The 14,747-nt window shown below is 41.6% G+C and overlaps 1 protein-coding gene across 1 annotated transcript in view; it reads right to left on the reverse strand.

Annotated features, from left to right (window-relative positions):
* Slc2a13 (solute carrier family 2 member 13) overlaps nt 1-14,747 on the reverse strand; it is a 379,307-nt gene that overhangs the window by 272,231 nt on the left and 92,329 nt on the right. The window lies entirely within an intron of this gene.

Raw genomic sequence — 14,747 nt, forward strand, 5'->3', positions numbered from 1 at the left:
ATTTTTAATAGCATCTTCATCTACTTAAAAACTGTTCCTTTTTGTATTTTTTCTTTCCTCATATTTCTAAAACAGCTGTTTACTGGATGACAGCAACCAACACAATGGCATAAACAGATTTGGAACATAAGAAATGACCAGTCCACCGGGCTACACTACTGCAAAGGCAACCTGCAAAGTCATTAGCCAACTGTGAACACAGCATCCTTTAGGAAGCACCGAGTCCTCCTCTGGTAAGTGTGAGGTGCAGGACATATTAGGAGAACTTCCCTGTGCTATGACTCAGGTAGATATGCAGACATTAAATTACATTTCCAATCCATCAGTTTTGTTCTCCAGTCTGCAAATGGCACAGGATACAACAATTTAAAAACCAGACTATACCAACTGGCTCAACAAACATCTGGACCTCTGTGTTAGATACACAAAAACAGGTCAAGTATCCCTTAGCCCAAATGTGGTATTTCATACTTTCAATGTTTTCAAATTGTTGGAATGGCTAAATATGTATTACACCTTGATAAGGAGTCTCACATCTAAATGACAATGACATTTATTTATATGCCACATATATGCACACAGCTGAAGATAAATGTATACATACTTTGGGTTTTTGGTTGTTTTTTAAAACAAGGTCTTGCTCACTACATAACCCAGGCTGGCCTGGAACTTGCAGTGGTCATCCTGCCTTGGCCTCCTAAGGGATGAGATTGTGGGTACACTACAATGCCACCTTATAACCTCTTATCACACCTACATTTTAATTATGGCACATCATATGAACTCAGGTGTGGAATTTTCCACTTGAGACAACATATCAATCAAAAAGTTTTAACAAGCCAGCACTTGGGATTGCTGTCAATTTGAGGCCATCTTGAGACTACCTAGTGAATTCCAGGTCAGTCTGGCTAGAGCAAGACCCTACCTTGGGGCAAAAACAAAAAGTATTTTGAAGCTTTTTTTTTTAAGCTTGGAATGTTCAGTTTTTAGTTATGAAGCAGTTTATCAGCAGTGCCAATATTGACATTCTGGGAAAGAAATTTTATTGTGAGGGTTGTTCTGCACATCTGTGAGATTATTATCTGAGAGAGAGAGGAAGAAGGAGGAAGAGAGAGGGAGAGAATGGGCAAGCCACAGCCTCCAGCCGCTGCAAATGAACTCCAAACACATACACCACCTTGTGGATCTGGTTTACGTGGGTCCTGGGTAATCGAACCTGAGTCCTTTGGCTTTGCAGGCAAGCGCTTTAACCTCTAAGCCATCTCTCTAGCCCAAATCTGTGAGATTAAACACAAGACTCCAGTGACATTTATTTACTGAGCTGTGACAATTAAGACTGCCTCCAGACATGACTAGGTGTCCACTAGGGGGCAGAGTGGTTCCTGGCTGAGGGTCTATGGGGAGCTTTCTGTGTCAGTGGATTTTGCTGGATTCCTCTTTGCTATGGCTTCTAGAATTCTGTTGTGTCTATCAAAAAATGATGACGTTGCCTTCTCTGTAATCCAGACATTGCAGTCAGTTCCTAGTTTCTGGATAAACAGCCGACCACACAAACAGCTTATGAAAGAAAAGGGTTTATTTCAGGCTTACAAAATCCAAGGTAAGTTCCATCATGGCAAAAGAAACTAGCTCACTCCAACATGCATCACAACAGATAGAAACCGAGGGGATGGGGGAAGGAAGGACAGAAGGAGAGAGAAAGAAGCCAACACCAGCAAACACTAACACCACCAATAGCCAAAGCTCCAAACTTTTCTCCATTCACCCTAGGGCTCAGATATTCCCAGTGGCATGCCCCTGTAGCAGGAATCTGCCTGCTAGGGCCTCAAATCACAAACTTAATTTTAATAAAACACCTAGTCTATCTATGGGGTCATACATTCAAACTACCACAGCACATAAGTCAACTATGAACAGCAAGGACTGGCTACAACATTATTAGTCCCAAGGACCAAATAAAAATGAAAGTCCTGGTTTAAAATGAAGAATTTTGATGTGTGCAAAGTTTACAGATGGTGCTTAGGTATACTGCTATTTATAATCACCTGAGCACCAGCTAAGAACAATTTCCCGTATCTGACATCTGAAATCACCACAGATGAAGTACTGTCATAATGAAATGCTTAATTTCCACCCAGTTGTTTCAGCTGGCATCTTTTAAACACCCTGTTTCATCAAAAACCAAACAGGTAAATAAATTAACATTTATCTAACTTCAAACCATAAAACAAACAGAACAGATATAATAACTTTACCATAAAAAGCCAATTTCTCCATAGAAAAGGCTAACCTACAACAAGCACTGATTGTAAAAATATGGTCTATCTTGCTATTTCCCCAGATTTGTACCATCAAGAAAGCTCATTAAAAGTCACATTTTTGGGCTGGAGAGATGGCTTAGCGGTTAAGCGCTCGCCTGTGAAGCCTATGGACCCCGGTGCGAGGCTCGGTTCCCCAGGTCCCACCTTAGCCAGATGCACAAGGGGGCGCACGCGTCTGGAGTTCGTTTGCAGAGGCTGGAAGCCCTGGCGCGCCCATTCTCTCTCTCTCCCTCTATCTGTCTTTCTCTTTGTGTCTGTCGCTAAAAAAAATTTTTTAAAAAAAGTCACATTTTGGAAGTGGAGGTGTACTCAGTAGTATAGCCCTTGCCTAGCATGTGTGAGGCCCTGGGCTCAAGCCTGAGAACCAACAAATTAGTTCTTTAAAAAAAAAAAAAATTGTAATCATAATATGGGATAAAAGGGAACCACACTAGGGGGAGCTAGAATTTTACACTTGGAATAACTAGGAATATTTTCACTCATGAACTTCAATAATACAGTTGTTTCAATGTCTGTATTACTGGACAAACCACAAACAGAAATGTGCAGTAGGTGCTTATGCCCACTCACCAGAGACACTTCCCCCAGAGCTGACAGATGTCAACAGAATCCTTTACTAGGTTCACCCATCAGGCAGTACATATCAGGATTTTCAATTTTCTGTTGACTGTTCATTGCATTGATATACCACATTCTATTTACTTATCTCTTTAGATAATGGGTATTGGGATATTTTCATCTTTTAACTATGTGTAATGCTTCTCTGAATAGGCACGTGCAGGTTTTTTGTGGACACTCCTGATTCTCCAAGGATGACTCTAGAAGTGGAATGGGGAAGTGTTGAGTTGCTGTCTACCTTCTGCTGCAGTCAGCTTCATGTTGCTGTGGAAAGCACCTGACCAAAGCAACTTGTGGGAAGAAAAGGTTTATTTTGGCATTCGGACTCAAGGAGAAGCCATGATGGTAGGGGAAAATGTGGTATTTGCACAGGCTGGACATCATCTCCTGGCCAATATCAGGTGGACAACAGCAGCAAGGAGAGTGTGCCAAACACTGGCAAAGGGAAGCTGGCTATAACACCCATAAACCCACCCCAACAGTACACTGCCTCCAGGAGTCTCCAATTCCCAAATTGCTACCGGCTGGGGACCTAGCATTTAGAACACGTAAGTTTATGGGGGCCAACTGGATCAAACCACCACCCATACGGAACTATCAAGATGTCCCCCTCACCAGCCTGTTTGCACCTCAGCCCTGTATGCAGGTTCCACCTTCTCTAAATTCTCAGTAACACTTTTTTTTCTTCCTTCTTCTTCTTCCTTTTTTTTTTTTTTTTTTTGTTTTTTTTTTTTTTTTTTTTTTTTTATAAAAGACTCATGTATTCCAAGTTGGCCTCAAACTGGCTAGGAAAATGTTGAAATTCAGTTTTCCCCAACTCCAACATCCTGACAACTGGGATTACAGATGTGTGTGCCACCATACCTGAATTATACAGCTCTTGAGAGTCGCTCAGGATTTTCTGTCTGCTAGGCAAGCAATCTCTCAACTGTGCCACACCCCAAGCCCTAAACTTTTTTTCTTTTAATTTTCCATGGGTTAAATTATATCCATACAAATGGTATCTCAATATGGTTTTGGTTTTCATTTCCTTAATGTGAAACAATGTTGGAAATCTTTTCATGAATTTGTTGACCATTTATGTTCTATGAAAAATGCCTACTTCAGTTCTTTCCATTTTTTATACTGAGTCTTTTGTCTATATCATGAAATTTAAGTTCACTCTGTTAATTGTGAAAAATGAATCTAATTCTGATAAGGATTTTATAGAAAATACAGGTTACTTGGGAGGTACTGCTATCTTAACAAGATTCAAGCCTTCTGAACTGACAACAGGGGGGTTTCTCTATTCATTTAATTCTTAAATTTCAACAATGTTATAATGTTTTTTACTGTGTAAATTTTATACTTCTCTATCATTAAAACATTATATTTAGAGAAAAGCTAATTATTCCTAAATCTTTTTTTTGTTTGTTTGTTTGTTTTTGGAGGTAGGGGTTCACTTTAGCCCAGGCTGACCTGGAATTTACTATGTAGTCTCAGGGTGGACTCGGACTCTCAGCAATCCTCCTACCTCTGCCTCCTGAGTGCTGGGTCCTAAATCTTTTAAATACATCATCAAATATATAACTCTTTAAATAGTAAAACTAACCTATAAACTATCTCTTTTAAAGCCAAACACAAATATTTAGAGTCTGTTTTAAGAGCTGAGACTAGGAGTTTCAGAGATGTGCATAGCCTGGCACCCACCCTGGAAGCGGACTGCACAAGTGCCTGTAAAGGACAGGAGGATAAAAGGAGCAGACACTAAAAAAAACGATCCCAATGCTATGCCACAGTGTGACGCTTCTAATCTCTAAATTTATGAATGGAGATACCTAATCCCCAAAGTTTATGTCAAACTATTCAAGTAATAGCTAGTTAGCACATGAGCTGGAACTACAATGTGCTTTTTTTTAAAAAAAAAAAAAAAAAAGGAGCACTTCAACACACTTCAGAAACCATCTTTCTGTGGCTCCTAACTTGAAACTGCCCATGATGCTGTCATACCTAATAAACATTGCAAGGACTAGACAATAGGGATGGTGGGGCAGGAGGGGTGGATAAGGATAGGAGAGCACAAAAAACTACACCCAAATGGAAATGGTACCATAAAATCCTACATCCTGAAAGACATACTAAAATGTTGAACCTTCATCCGTTGCTTAGAGAGAATACCTGAATCACAGGGGCCTGAAGAGTGTATGATAAAGACTAACCTCAGGGCCTGGAGAGATGCCATAGCAGTTAAGTGCTTGCCTATGAAGCCTAAGGACCCTGGTTCAAGGCTAGATTCCCCAGAACCCACATTAGCCAGATGCACAAGGGGCACACGCGTCTGGAGATCATTTGCAGTGGATGGAGGCTCTGGTCCATTCCTTCTCTCTCTATTTGCCTTTCTCTCTCTGTCTGTCACTCTCAAATAAATAAAAATAAACAAAAACTATCCTCAATCTTTTCCTGTTTCTCTCTCTGTGTTTTATATTACCTATATTTTTCTTCCTTCTCCCTTGGTACTGACCTATAACTCCCAGTACCAGCATGAGGGTAACATCCACAATGAGCTATTGATCAGGGAGACCTACAAGGTTTCCCAAAAGAAGACAGAATTCTGTCTGAGCACTTGATGACCCACCAAAGGTTAATGGTAAGACCCTGGGGCCAAAGACACCATATGCTGTTGGGACGGAACATGGGGCAACCTGGCTGGAAAATGGAAGAGTCAATCACCAGACAGTTGGCTTGTCTAGTGCCAGAAGGTGTTACATGAGCAACTGGGGAAAAATGACCAACATATGTCTAAGCAACTTGTGGTCTAAGCTACTCAGCAGCAATCAACCTGATGTGATGCTCACACAAGTGCAATAGTGGCACACAGCTGTGGTGGGAAACCAACTGCTCTTGATTTGGCTAACAGATCCACTTGATGGAACAGAACCCATACCTGGAATGGGAAAACAAGTCAGAACCATATCCAAAAACAAGCCCACTCTCCAATATAAATCTCCTACTAATTGTGGGCTATAAGAGGGCCCACACCTATTAAATCCTCTCTAAAATAAGAATGGGTGTCCATGTATCTTGCCTTGACCTCACTCTTCATTAGAAACTTGCTTCTCTTTTTCAGATGGATGCAGAACCTGAGGAGAAAAATCAGCCCTTTGCACCACACCATGGCACCATGGCTCTGAAGCCATAGAGTTAGTGGGGAAATGAACAAGAACTGCTTTCTCAGTGAACCTGGTATCAGCACAAGGGTGAAGGAGATAAACATAGAAAAACACTCTACTCCTACCAAACCAGATATCCAGAGACACAGAGACTCCCAAGACCTCATTACTGAAACAAACCTAAAATGAACCCAATATGGCTCAGGGAAATTCACCAAAGAGGGGGTGGAAAGAATGTTAGAGCCACATGTTGGGTCATTATGCACAAAGACATTGCCTCTCCCCCATAACTGATGGCTAACCCCAAAATCCTCATGGGGGGGGGGACAATGGGGAGAAGGCTAACAATGGTACCATCATGGCTGTATACACACTATATACATAATTAATAAAAAAAAATGTCAGTCCCCAGACAGTTAGCTTATCTAGTGCCAGAATACAGTGATACATGAGCAACTGGAAGAAAATGACCAACATCTGTCCAAGCAATTCGTGGTCAAAGCTACTCAGCAGCAAACCATCTGATGTGATGCTCACACAAGTGTAATAGTGGCAAACAGCCATGGTGGAAAACCAACTGCTCTTGATTTGGCTAACTGATCCTGCTCAGTGGAATGGAACCCAGAGCTGGAGCTTGTAATCAAGTCAGGAGCATATACAAAAATGATCCAGCTCTCCATTATCAAGCTCCCATCAATCTTGAGTTACAAGAGGGCCTATACCTTTTAAATTCTCTCTAATAAAACAAAGGTTATCCCATTTATCTGGTGCTAACTTCACTCTGTTGGAGAATTTGCTTCTCTTTTTCAGATGGATGCAGACTCTAAGGAGAGATACAGCTCATCACACCCCAAAAGGGCCCCAGCTGAAACTAAGAGTATTGGGGAAATAAGCAAGAGTACTTCTTCCTTAGTGAACCTGGTACCAGCACAAGGGTGAAGGAGATAGACACAGAGAATATTCAACTCCTATTAAACCAGATATCCAGACACAGAGGCTCCCAAGACCTCAACACTGAAGCAGACCTAAAATGAACCTACATGGCTCAGGGAAATTTGCAGAAGAGGGGGCAGAAAGAATGTTGGAGTCACATATTGAGTCATTATGCACAGAGACATTGCCTTTTACCCATAACTGATGGCTAGCCCCACAATGCACAACCCATATTCCCCAACTAGAGGACAGGGAGGAAGCTAATGGTGTTACCAACAAGACTGTATATACTGTGTACATAACTAATAAAAATTAAAACAAAATTTAAAAAAACACCTTTAAGTTTAGCTCCTCAACTTCCATACACCAGTTTTTTCATATTTTAGATATTTATACATTCAAATATAATATTAACACTCTTCAAGAATGATGATTGAAATGCTTTCTTCTTCCTATAATGTACACTCTACCTTTGTTTTTCTTTAATAAGAATGATGATTCTGATTTTGAAGGATGCACCTTTCTGAAAAGTTGCTCCTAGACCCTTATAATCCCCTATCACAGCAAGTCACCCACACAGAGATCCTTGGAATCTCCTATCACAGAGAGTCTTCCACACCAAGATCCTGTCAGTGCTTATAAATCTGGCAGCACCACTGAGTAGCTTCTGACTCCATTGCGAAGGCAGGCTGGTGGACACCAACTTACCCTTAGAGCAAACTACAGGCAAACATACTTGTATATAAGTTTTTTCAAATCTATTTTTTAAATCGTCCTGTTTGTTTGTACTTGTCAACATCTGTTTGGAGATAGATGTCTCCCCCATTAGTTGGCAGCTGGAATGAAAATTACTAAAGGCAGTGACCCTGGTCACAGTGGCTCAGGCATGGACACATGAATCATACATCCACTAAGAGCTTGAAGTGGTTCCCACAGATTCAAGTGTTTGGATGCCTGGACCCCAGCAGATGGCACTGTTTGAAGAGCTTTTGGGGCCCGGGCTGGCATAGGTCAGTCATGGGGAGGAGAAAGAGAAGCCTTTGAGGCTTAAATCCTGCTGCTGCTTCTGGTTCTGCTTTCTGTGTCCTAGTCCTCCAAGAACAGAGGAAGCTCCATCAAGAACAATGCTCCTGACTGCCAACAGCACTGCCATGCCTGCCCATTACGTTAGACTGAAATCCTGAGCCAAAATGAACTCTCTCCCCACAAGTTGCTTGCAAGATATGCTGTCACAGTGATGAAAAGAAGTCACACAGACCTGAACTCTGACATTTTTGTAGTAGCTACTTGAAGGGGACCCTTGTAAGACCATCAGTATTGCTAAGTAGTAGAGCGAGGCATGCTGAAAGTTACCACTGCCAGCATAGGGAAAAGCCACACTGAGAATTAAACCAGAATATTTACACACATACACACACACACACACACACACACACAGATCTGATATATTTCGCATCAGAATAAAACTTTGCACTTATACAAGTTAAGCCATATCCTCTTCTCATATAAGCTAAATCATTATAACCCCTTAGATTTAAGATAATCTGATTTCTTGAACATAATCTCAAAGTGTCCTGACTAATATATGTTCATGCAAGTAAAAGCCTCATCACATGTGGCTGGGCCCAGTGTTCAAGAAAGCAATGTGCTCCAAGTGAGAATCACCTAAATGCCAATCACTTCCCCTATCCAGAGGCTCCCCTTCAATACTATCTTACAGATTGTCCTGTGGTTACAAACCAGCCACACTCACACACAGCCATCAACTACATTATCTGCATAAGGCTGAAAGAGACACACTCTCAAGTCAGTATCAGAAAAAAAGAGGCTTCAATTTACAAGTATTCCACTGAAACCTAAAAGAAACCTGAGGAAAAAAGAAGAAACATTTAATATCAGAAAACTATATCCAATAGGCCAAATCTGCCTAAGTACTTGTTTTTATAAATAAGACATTAACAGGTACAAAATAACTACTCTGTTTTATTAGGCAAAACACACTTTTCCTTTTACACATTGTCTATATCTACTGTTGTGCTGTGACAGCAGAGAGGAGTTTAATGCCAGCACTTAGGAGGCAGAGGTAGGAGGATCACTGTGAATTCAAGGCCACCCTGAGACTACATAGTGAATTCCAGGCTAGCCTGGGCTATCATGACACCCTACCTTGAAATATGAGGGGGGGGGGGAAGGGAGGGAGAGACACATATGGTCTTCTGATTGGACTTGAGACCAACTCCATGAGAGAGAATTCCTGCTTGGTACCAAAAAACCTAATCAAAAGCCTATGGCTTAGGAAGTCAAAAGTCCGATGGGGAAACTACTTCTGTTTTGTAGCTAATGGATATATTATGCCCACGAAACTGCTTTCTAAATGCTTATGTCCACATATTACTATTCTCACTTTTTGTTAGAGAAGCTTCTGTTTCAGATGATGGTGACCAGTGGGGTGACTCAAAACTCAAAGTTCTGAGAAGTGACAGTAGAATGTTCAGTACTAAATGATACATCTCTATCACACCCTCCAGGGCTCAGGGACCATTGCAGGAGAGATGGCAGATGGAATTTAAGAGCCAAAGGAAAGGAAAGAATGCTAACAATGCTGTGCCCTTGACTTCTATGACCTCACAGTGGCTGACATTACCCACACATGACCTGCATAATTGGAAGGAAAAAAAATGATGACAACAAAATCGAGGAGAGACTAGTTGGAAAGAAGAAGGGATTCAATGGAGGGGAGACTTGGAAAGAGGAAATGGGAAGGTGGTGGGAGATGATTATGATAATAGAATATTGTTTATATTTATTGAAGTTGTCAATAAAAGAGTTAAACAGAGAACACATGGCCAAGCACATATCATGTCGGCCCTACAGAGAAGATCTGCTGTCACCTAGAATAAAGCATCAAAGCCATACCTCAATAGACCAGCAAAAAGAGTAGTCCCAACACTATTATATTAGTAGCACAACTAAAACATTACTACTAATCCTTCTTGTTAGCTATTTCTTCTGATAAAACATGACTCTTCCTAATTTGTAGACTTCCTACTCTTGGTTAACACAATGAAAATAATGCATATCTAAGTAGGAAGAAACACTTAAGCATGTCTCTTTCAGCTCTGTAAAAAAGATTATAAAAGTATATTTAACTGGAGTTTTATTTTAAAAAAATCTTCAGTGCCAGGCTGGAGAGATGGCTTAGCAGTTAAATGCTTGCTTGTGAAGCCTAAGGACCTCGGTTGGAGGCTCGATTCCCTAGGACCCAACTAAGCCAGATGCACAAGGTGGTGCATGCATCTGGAGTTTTTTTTGCAGTGGCTGGAGGCCCTGGTGTGCCCATTCATTCTCCCAATATCTCTCCCTCTCTTTCTCTGCCTCTTTTTCTCTTTGTCTGTTGTTCTCAAATAAAAATAAATAGAATATTTAAAAAAATATTTTAAAAAATCTTCAATGCAGAGGAAAGTGCTATGTTATTATTTCTCAAATTTAATGTAGTTTCTCTTGTGAATTAAAATAATCATTTTTTTCAGGCCTCACTGACTGGACTTAACAGTGAAGCTCTGGCACTCTGAAACATCTGATGGTGTGCCCTGACCCCATCCCACCTTCAGATCCTCCCACATCACTTCTTCCCCTAGGAGAACCAGAAAGTGGCTTCTTCTGGTCTGAAACAAGCCTGGAATGTCAAAAGCAAACTGTGAATGGAATGACATTTAACAAGTTCACAGATAAGCTTCTCAAAAGGAGGGAGACATGATCCTGTCTGTGTGTTTTTGTTGTTGTTGTTGTTGGTTCTTTTGTTTTGTTTATTTCTTCAAGGGAGGGTCTCACTCTAGCTCAAGTTGATCTGGAATTTACTATGCAGGCTCAGGGTGGCCTCAAAGTCATGGTGATCCTCCTACCTCTGCTTCCTGAGTGATGGGATTAAAGGCATGTGCAGCCACACCTGGCACTTCTGTGTGTTTATTTGGACACTCTGAAGTACATGTGAGAAACTGGACAGAAAGAAAGATTCCAGAACCAAGGAAAACAGATGAAGACACTGGGGTAGGTGTAGTGGTTTGATTCAGGTGTCCCCCATAAACTTAGGTGTTCTCAATGCTAGGTTCCCAACTGATGGAGATTTGGGAATTAATGCCTCCTGGATGGAGTGTATTGTTGGGGGCAGGCTTATGGGTATTGTAGCCAGTTTCCCCATGCCAGTGTATGGCACACTCTTCTGTTCCTGTTGCCCACCTTATGGGGGCCAGGCGGTGATATCCACCCTCTGCTCATGCTATTGTTTTCCCCTGTCACCGTGGAGCTTCCTCTTGAGCCTATAAGCCAAAATAAACCTCTTTTCCCATAAGCCACTCTTGGTTGGGTGATTTCTACCAGCAATGCAAACCCGACTGCAACAATAGGCAAAGAGGACAAACACCAGAGACCTAAACCAGCCAGTAAGAGAAAGAGCAGAGAAGAGGAAGCAGATAGATGTACTCTTTCAAGGTAGAAGGAACTCATCACTCATATGAAAGGGTACTGCCTTGTTTCTCTATGTGGTAGCAGTGTGCATTCCTTCCTTTACAATAGGGGCCATCCTAGAGCAGATGTGACACATCCTAAGCTGCTTCACCTAACTTCATTTTTAATATTTTACATTATTAACAACATATTTTATGTATATATCATGTGTTGGTACCCTCTTTTCCCTCATCCCTGCCCCCATTCCACTGGGGACCCTCCTCAGTGGGGTTGCAGGTAAAGAAAGCTGGAAAGATAGTTTGGCAGTTAAGGTGCTTGCCCGCAAAGCCTAAGGACCCTGGTTCAATTCCTTAGGACCCATGTAAGCCAGATACACATGGTGGCACATGAATCTGGAGTTCATTTGCAGTGGCTAGAGGCCCTAGCATACCATTTTCCCTCATGGGATTGTGGATTATGCATTGTGGGAGAAGCAGTCAGTTACTATTTTGAGGTGGATACCTCTGGGTATGATGTCTCAACCTGTGACTCTTACAATCTTTCCACCCCCTCTTCCACAAAATTCCTTGAGCCGTGGTAGGTGACTTTAAGTCTACTTCAATGATGAGCTCTTAGGAGACTCTGGTTCTCTACTTTGGTAGGTATTGAGTATTCTGAGGGTCTGTCTCCTTCACCCTGGTGCTGAATAGCAGGTTCTATGGAAGCAGCACTCTTGCTCATCCCCCCAGTTCCTCTGTGGATTCAGCTGCACCTCACCTTTTTCTGTTTGTTTTGACTTTTTTGGGGGGGTTCGAGGTAGGGTATCACTCTAGCCCAGGCTGACCTGGAATTCACTATGGAGTCTCAGGGTGGCCTCAAACTCATGGCAATCCTCCTACCTCTTCCTCCTGAATGCTGGGATTAAAGACATGCGCCACCATGCCTGGCTTTTGTTTTGATTTTTTGAAGTAGGGTCTTACTCTAGCTCAGGCGGACCTGGAATTCATTTTGTAGTCTCAGAGTGGCCTTGAACTCATGGCAATCCTCCCACTTCTGCCTCTGGAGTGCTGGGATTACAGGTGTGGGCCCACCACACGCGGCTTGCACCTCAATTCTTTACTTTCAGGTTTTTCCTCCTAACTACAGAGGATAACGTGGTAGAAAATACAGCGCCACTGGAGGGGAAGCTAGAGAAACAAATCTGAGAGGCAGGAAGAAATCTTGCCTCTTTCTTTTCCCAGTCCTCCATTTTTTCAGTGTGGTTTGGGACATAATCTCTATTATTATTTAGTTTTTCTTTATTTTATTTTTTTTTAATTTTTTATTTATTTATTTGAGATAGTTTTTCTTTATTTTATAAAAATATTTTATTTGGGCTGGAGAGATGGCTTAGCGGTTAAGCGATTGCCTGTGAAACCTAAGGACCCCGGTTCGAGGCTTGATTCCCCAGGACCCACGTTAGCCAGATGCACAAGGGGGTGCACGCGTCTGGAATTCATTTGCAGGGGCTGGAGGCCCTGGCGTGCCCATTCTCTCTCTCTATCTGCCTCTTTCTCTCTGCCTGTCACTCTCAAGTAAATAAATAAAAATAAACAAAAAAATTTTAAAAATTATTTATTCATTTATTTACTTGAGGGAGGCAGGAAGAAAGAGAAAATGGTGTACCAGGGCCTCTAACCACTGCAAATGAACTCCAGATGCATGTGCCACCATGCGTATCTGGCTTACATGGATACTAAGGAATCAAATCTGGGTCCTTAGGCTTTGTGGGCAAGCACCTTAACTGCCAAGCCATCTTTCCAGCTTGCTTTCTTTACTTTCAAAGAATAAGAGACAGAGAAATATACATGTGCAATATTTACAGAAAAGGGCATCATGCCAGGTATGGTGGTACCCGCCTTTAATCCCAAGGCCATGTTAGGAGGATTGCTATGAGTTCCAGGACAGCCTGGGCTCTCGTGAGACCCTGCTTAAAAAAACAAACAAACAAAAAAACTAGGGTTGAAGAGATGGCTTAGCTGTTAATGTGCTTGCCTGCAAAGCCTAAGGACCAAGGTTTCATTCCCTAGTACCCACATAAGCCAGATGCATAAGGTGGCACATGTGTCTGGAATTTGTTTGCAATGGCAAGAGGCTCTGGCATGCCTATTCTCTCTCTTTCTCTCTCTCTCCATATGTGTGTGTGTGTGTGTGTGTGTGTGTGTGTGTCTTTCTCTTTCTCTCTCAAATAGTAAAATAAATAAAATAGATTTTTAAACCAACCAACCAAACAAGAAATAGAAATGTACATTCTGTAAACAGTAGTGTTACTACCAGATTTAATCCAGTTATTATTGAAAAAGGAATAATGAATATTAAGATAATACTATAGGTCTCTGATTTTGCATATAAATTGCTTTGATAGGAATGGTGGTATCAAGGCCATATTTCAAAATAAATTTTAAAAAGTATGTGAAGAAACAAAGCTGACTTTGACAACACTTGGAGTCTATCATACCTTTATGAAGATGTGATGCATTTATACAATGGAAATCTATTCAGCAGTAAAGAAAAAAAAGGCACAATGAAATTTGCAGGAAAATGGATGGTTTTGGACAATATCATCCAAAGTGAGGTCATGAGACTAAGAAAGAGAAACATCACATATTTTCTCTGATGTGTGGCTCCTAAACTGAACCAGCAGAAGAGAAGCATAAAGGGGAATGAGCATTAAGACTATGGGCACGTAATTAGAATGAGACTAGTTGAAAGAGGAACCAGGGAGGAAAGAAAGAAGAGGATTTCAGACAAACAAGTAGAGGGAAAGTCTATTGGGATGGGACTGTGGAGGGGGGATTAGGGAAAGGTAAAGTGGAGAGGGGAACAACACAAAACCAAAGACCAAAGCAGTCAGCACAATAGGAATCTTCCTCCTGGAAACCAGATATGAGATAGAACTCCCAAGTAAGGGTTTGGGTGGACAAGACTGAAATGCCCAGTAGATGGTGGAGAAACCTTAACCCTTAAGCCATGGGCTCTGGCTTGTGGATCCCTGGGCCAGATATGGGGTAACCCCCATTGCAAGCAGTTAGTTGGCCAGGGTGATCTATGTGATCCTCTAAAATAATTCAGCCTGTTGTAGTCAGCTCCACATTGCTAGGATGAACCTACAAACTAGACACAGTTTATGAGAGGAAGGAATTTATTTGAAGCTTATAGATCCCTGGGGAAGTTCCATAATGGCAGAAGAGACTGGCCCCCCTTTCACAGATCCAAGCAGAGAGAAACCTCCACCAGCCAGCAC

The sequence above is a fragment of the Jaculus jaculus genome, chromosome 6, assembly GCF_020740685.1.
Source record: "Jaculus jaculus isolate mJacJac1 chromosome 6, mJacJac1.mat.Y.cur, whole genome shotgun sequence".
NCBI classification, from domain to species: domain Eukaryota; kingdom Metazoa; phylum Chordata; class Mammalia; order Rodentia; family Dipodidae; genus Jaculus; species Jaculus jaculus.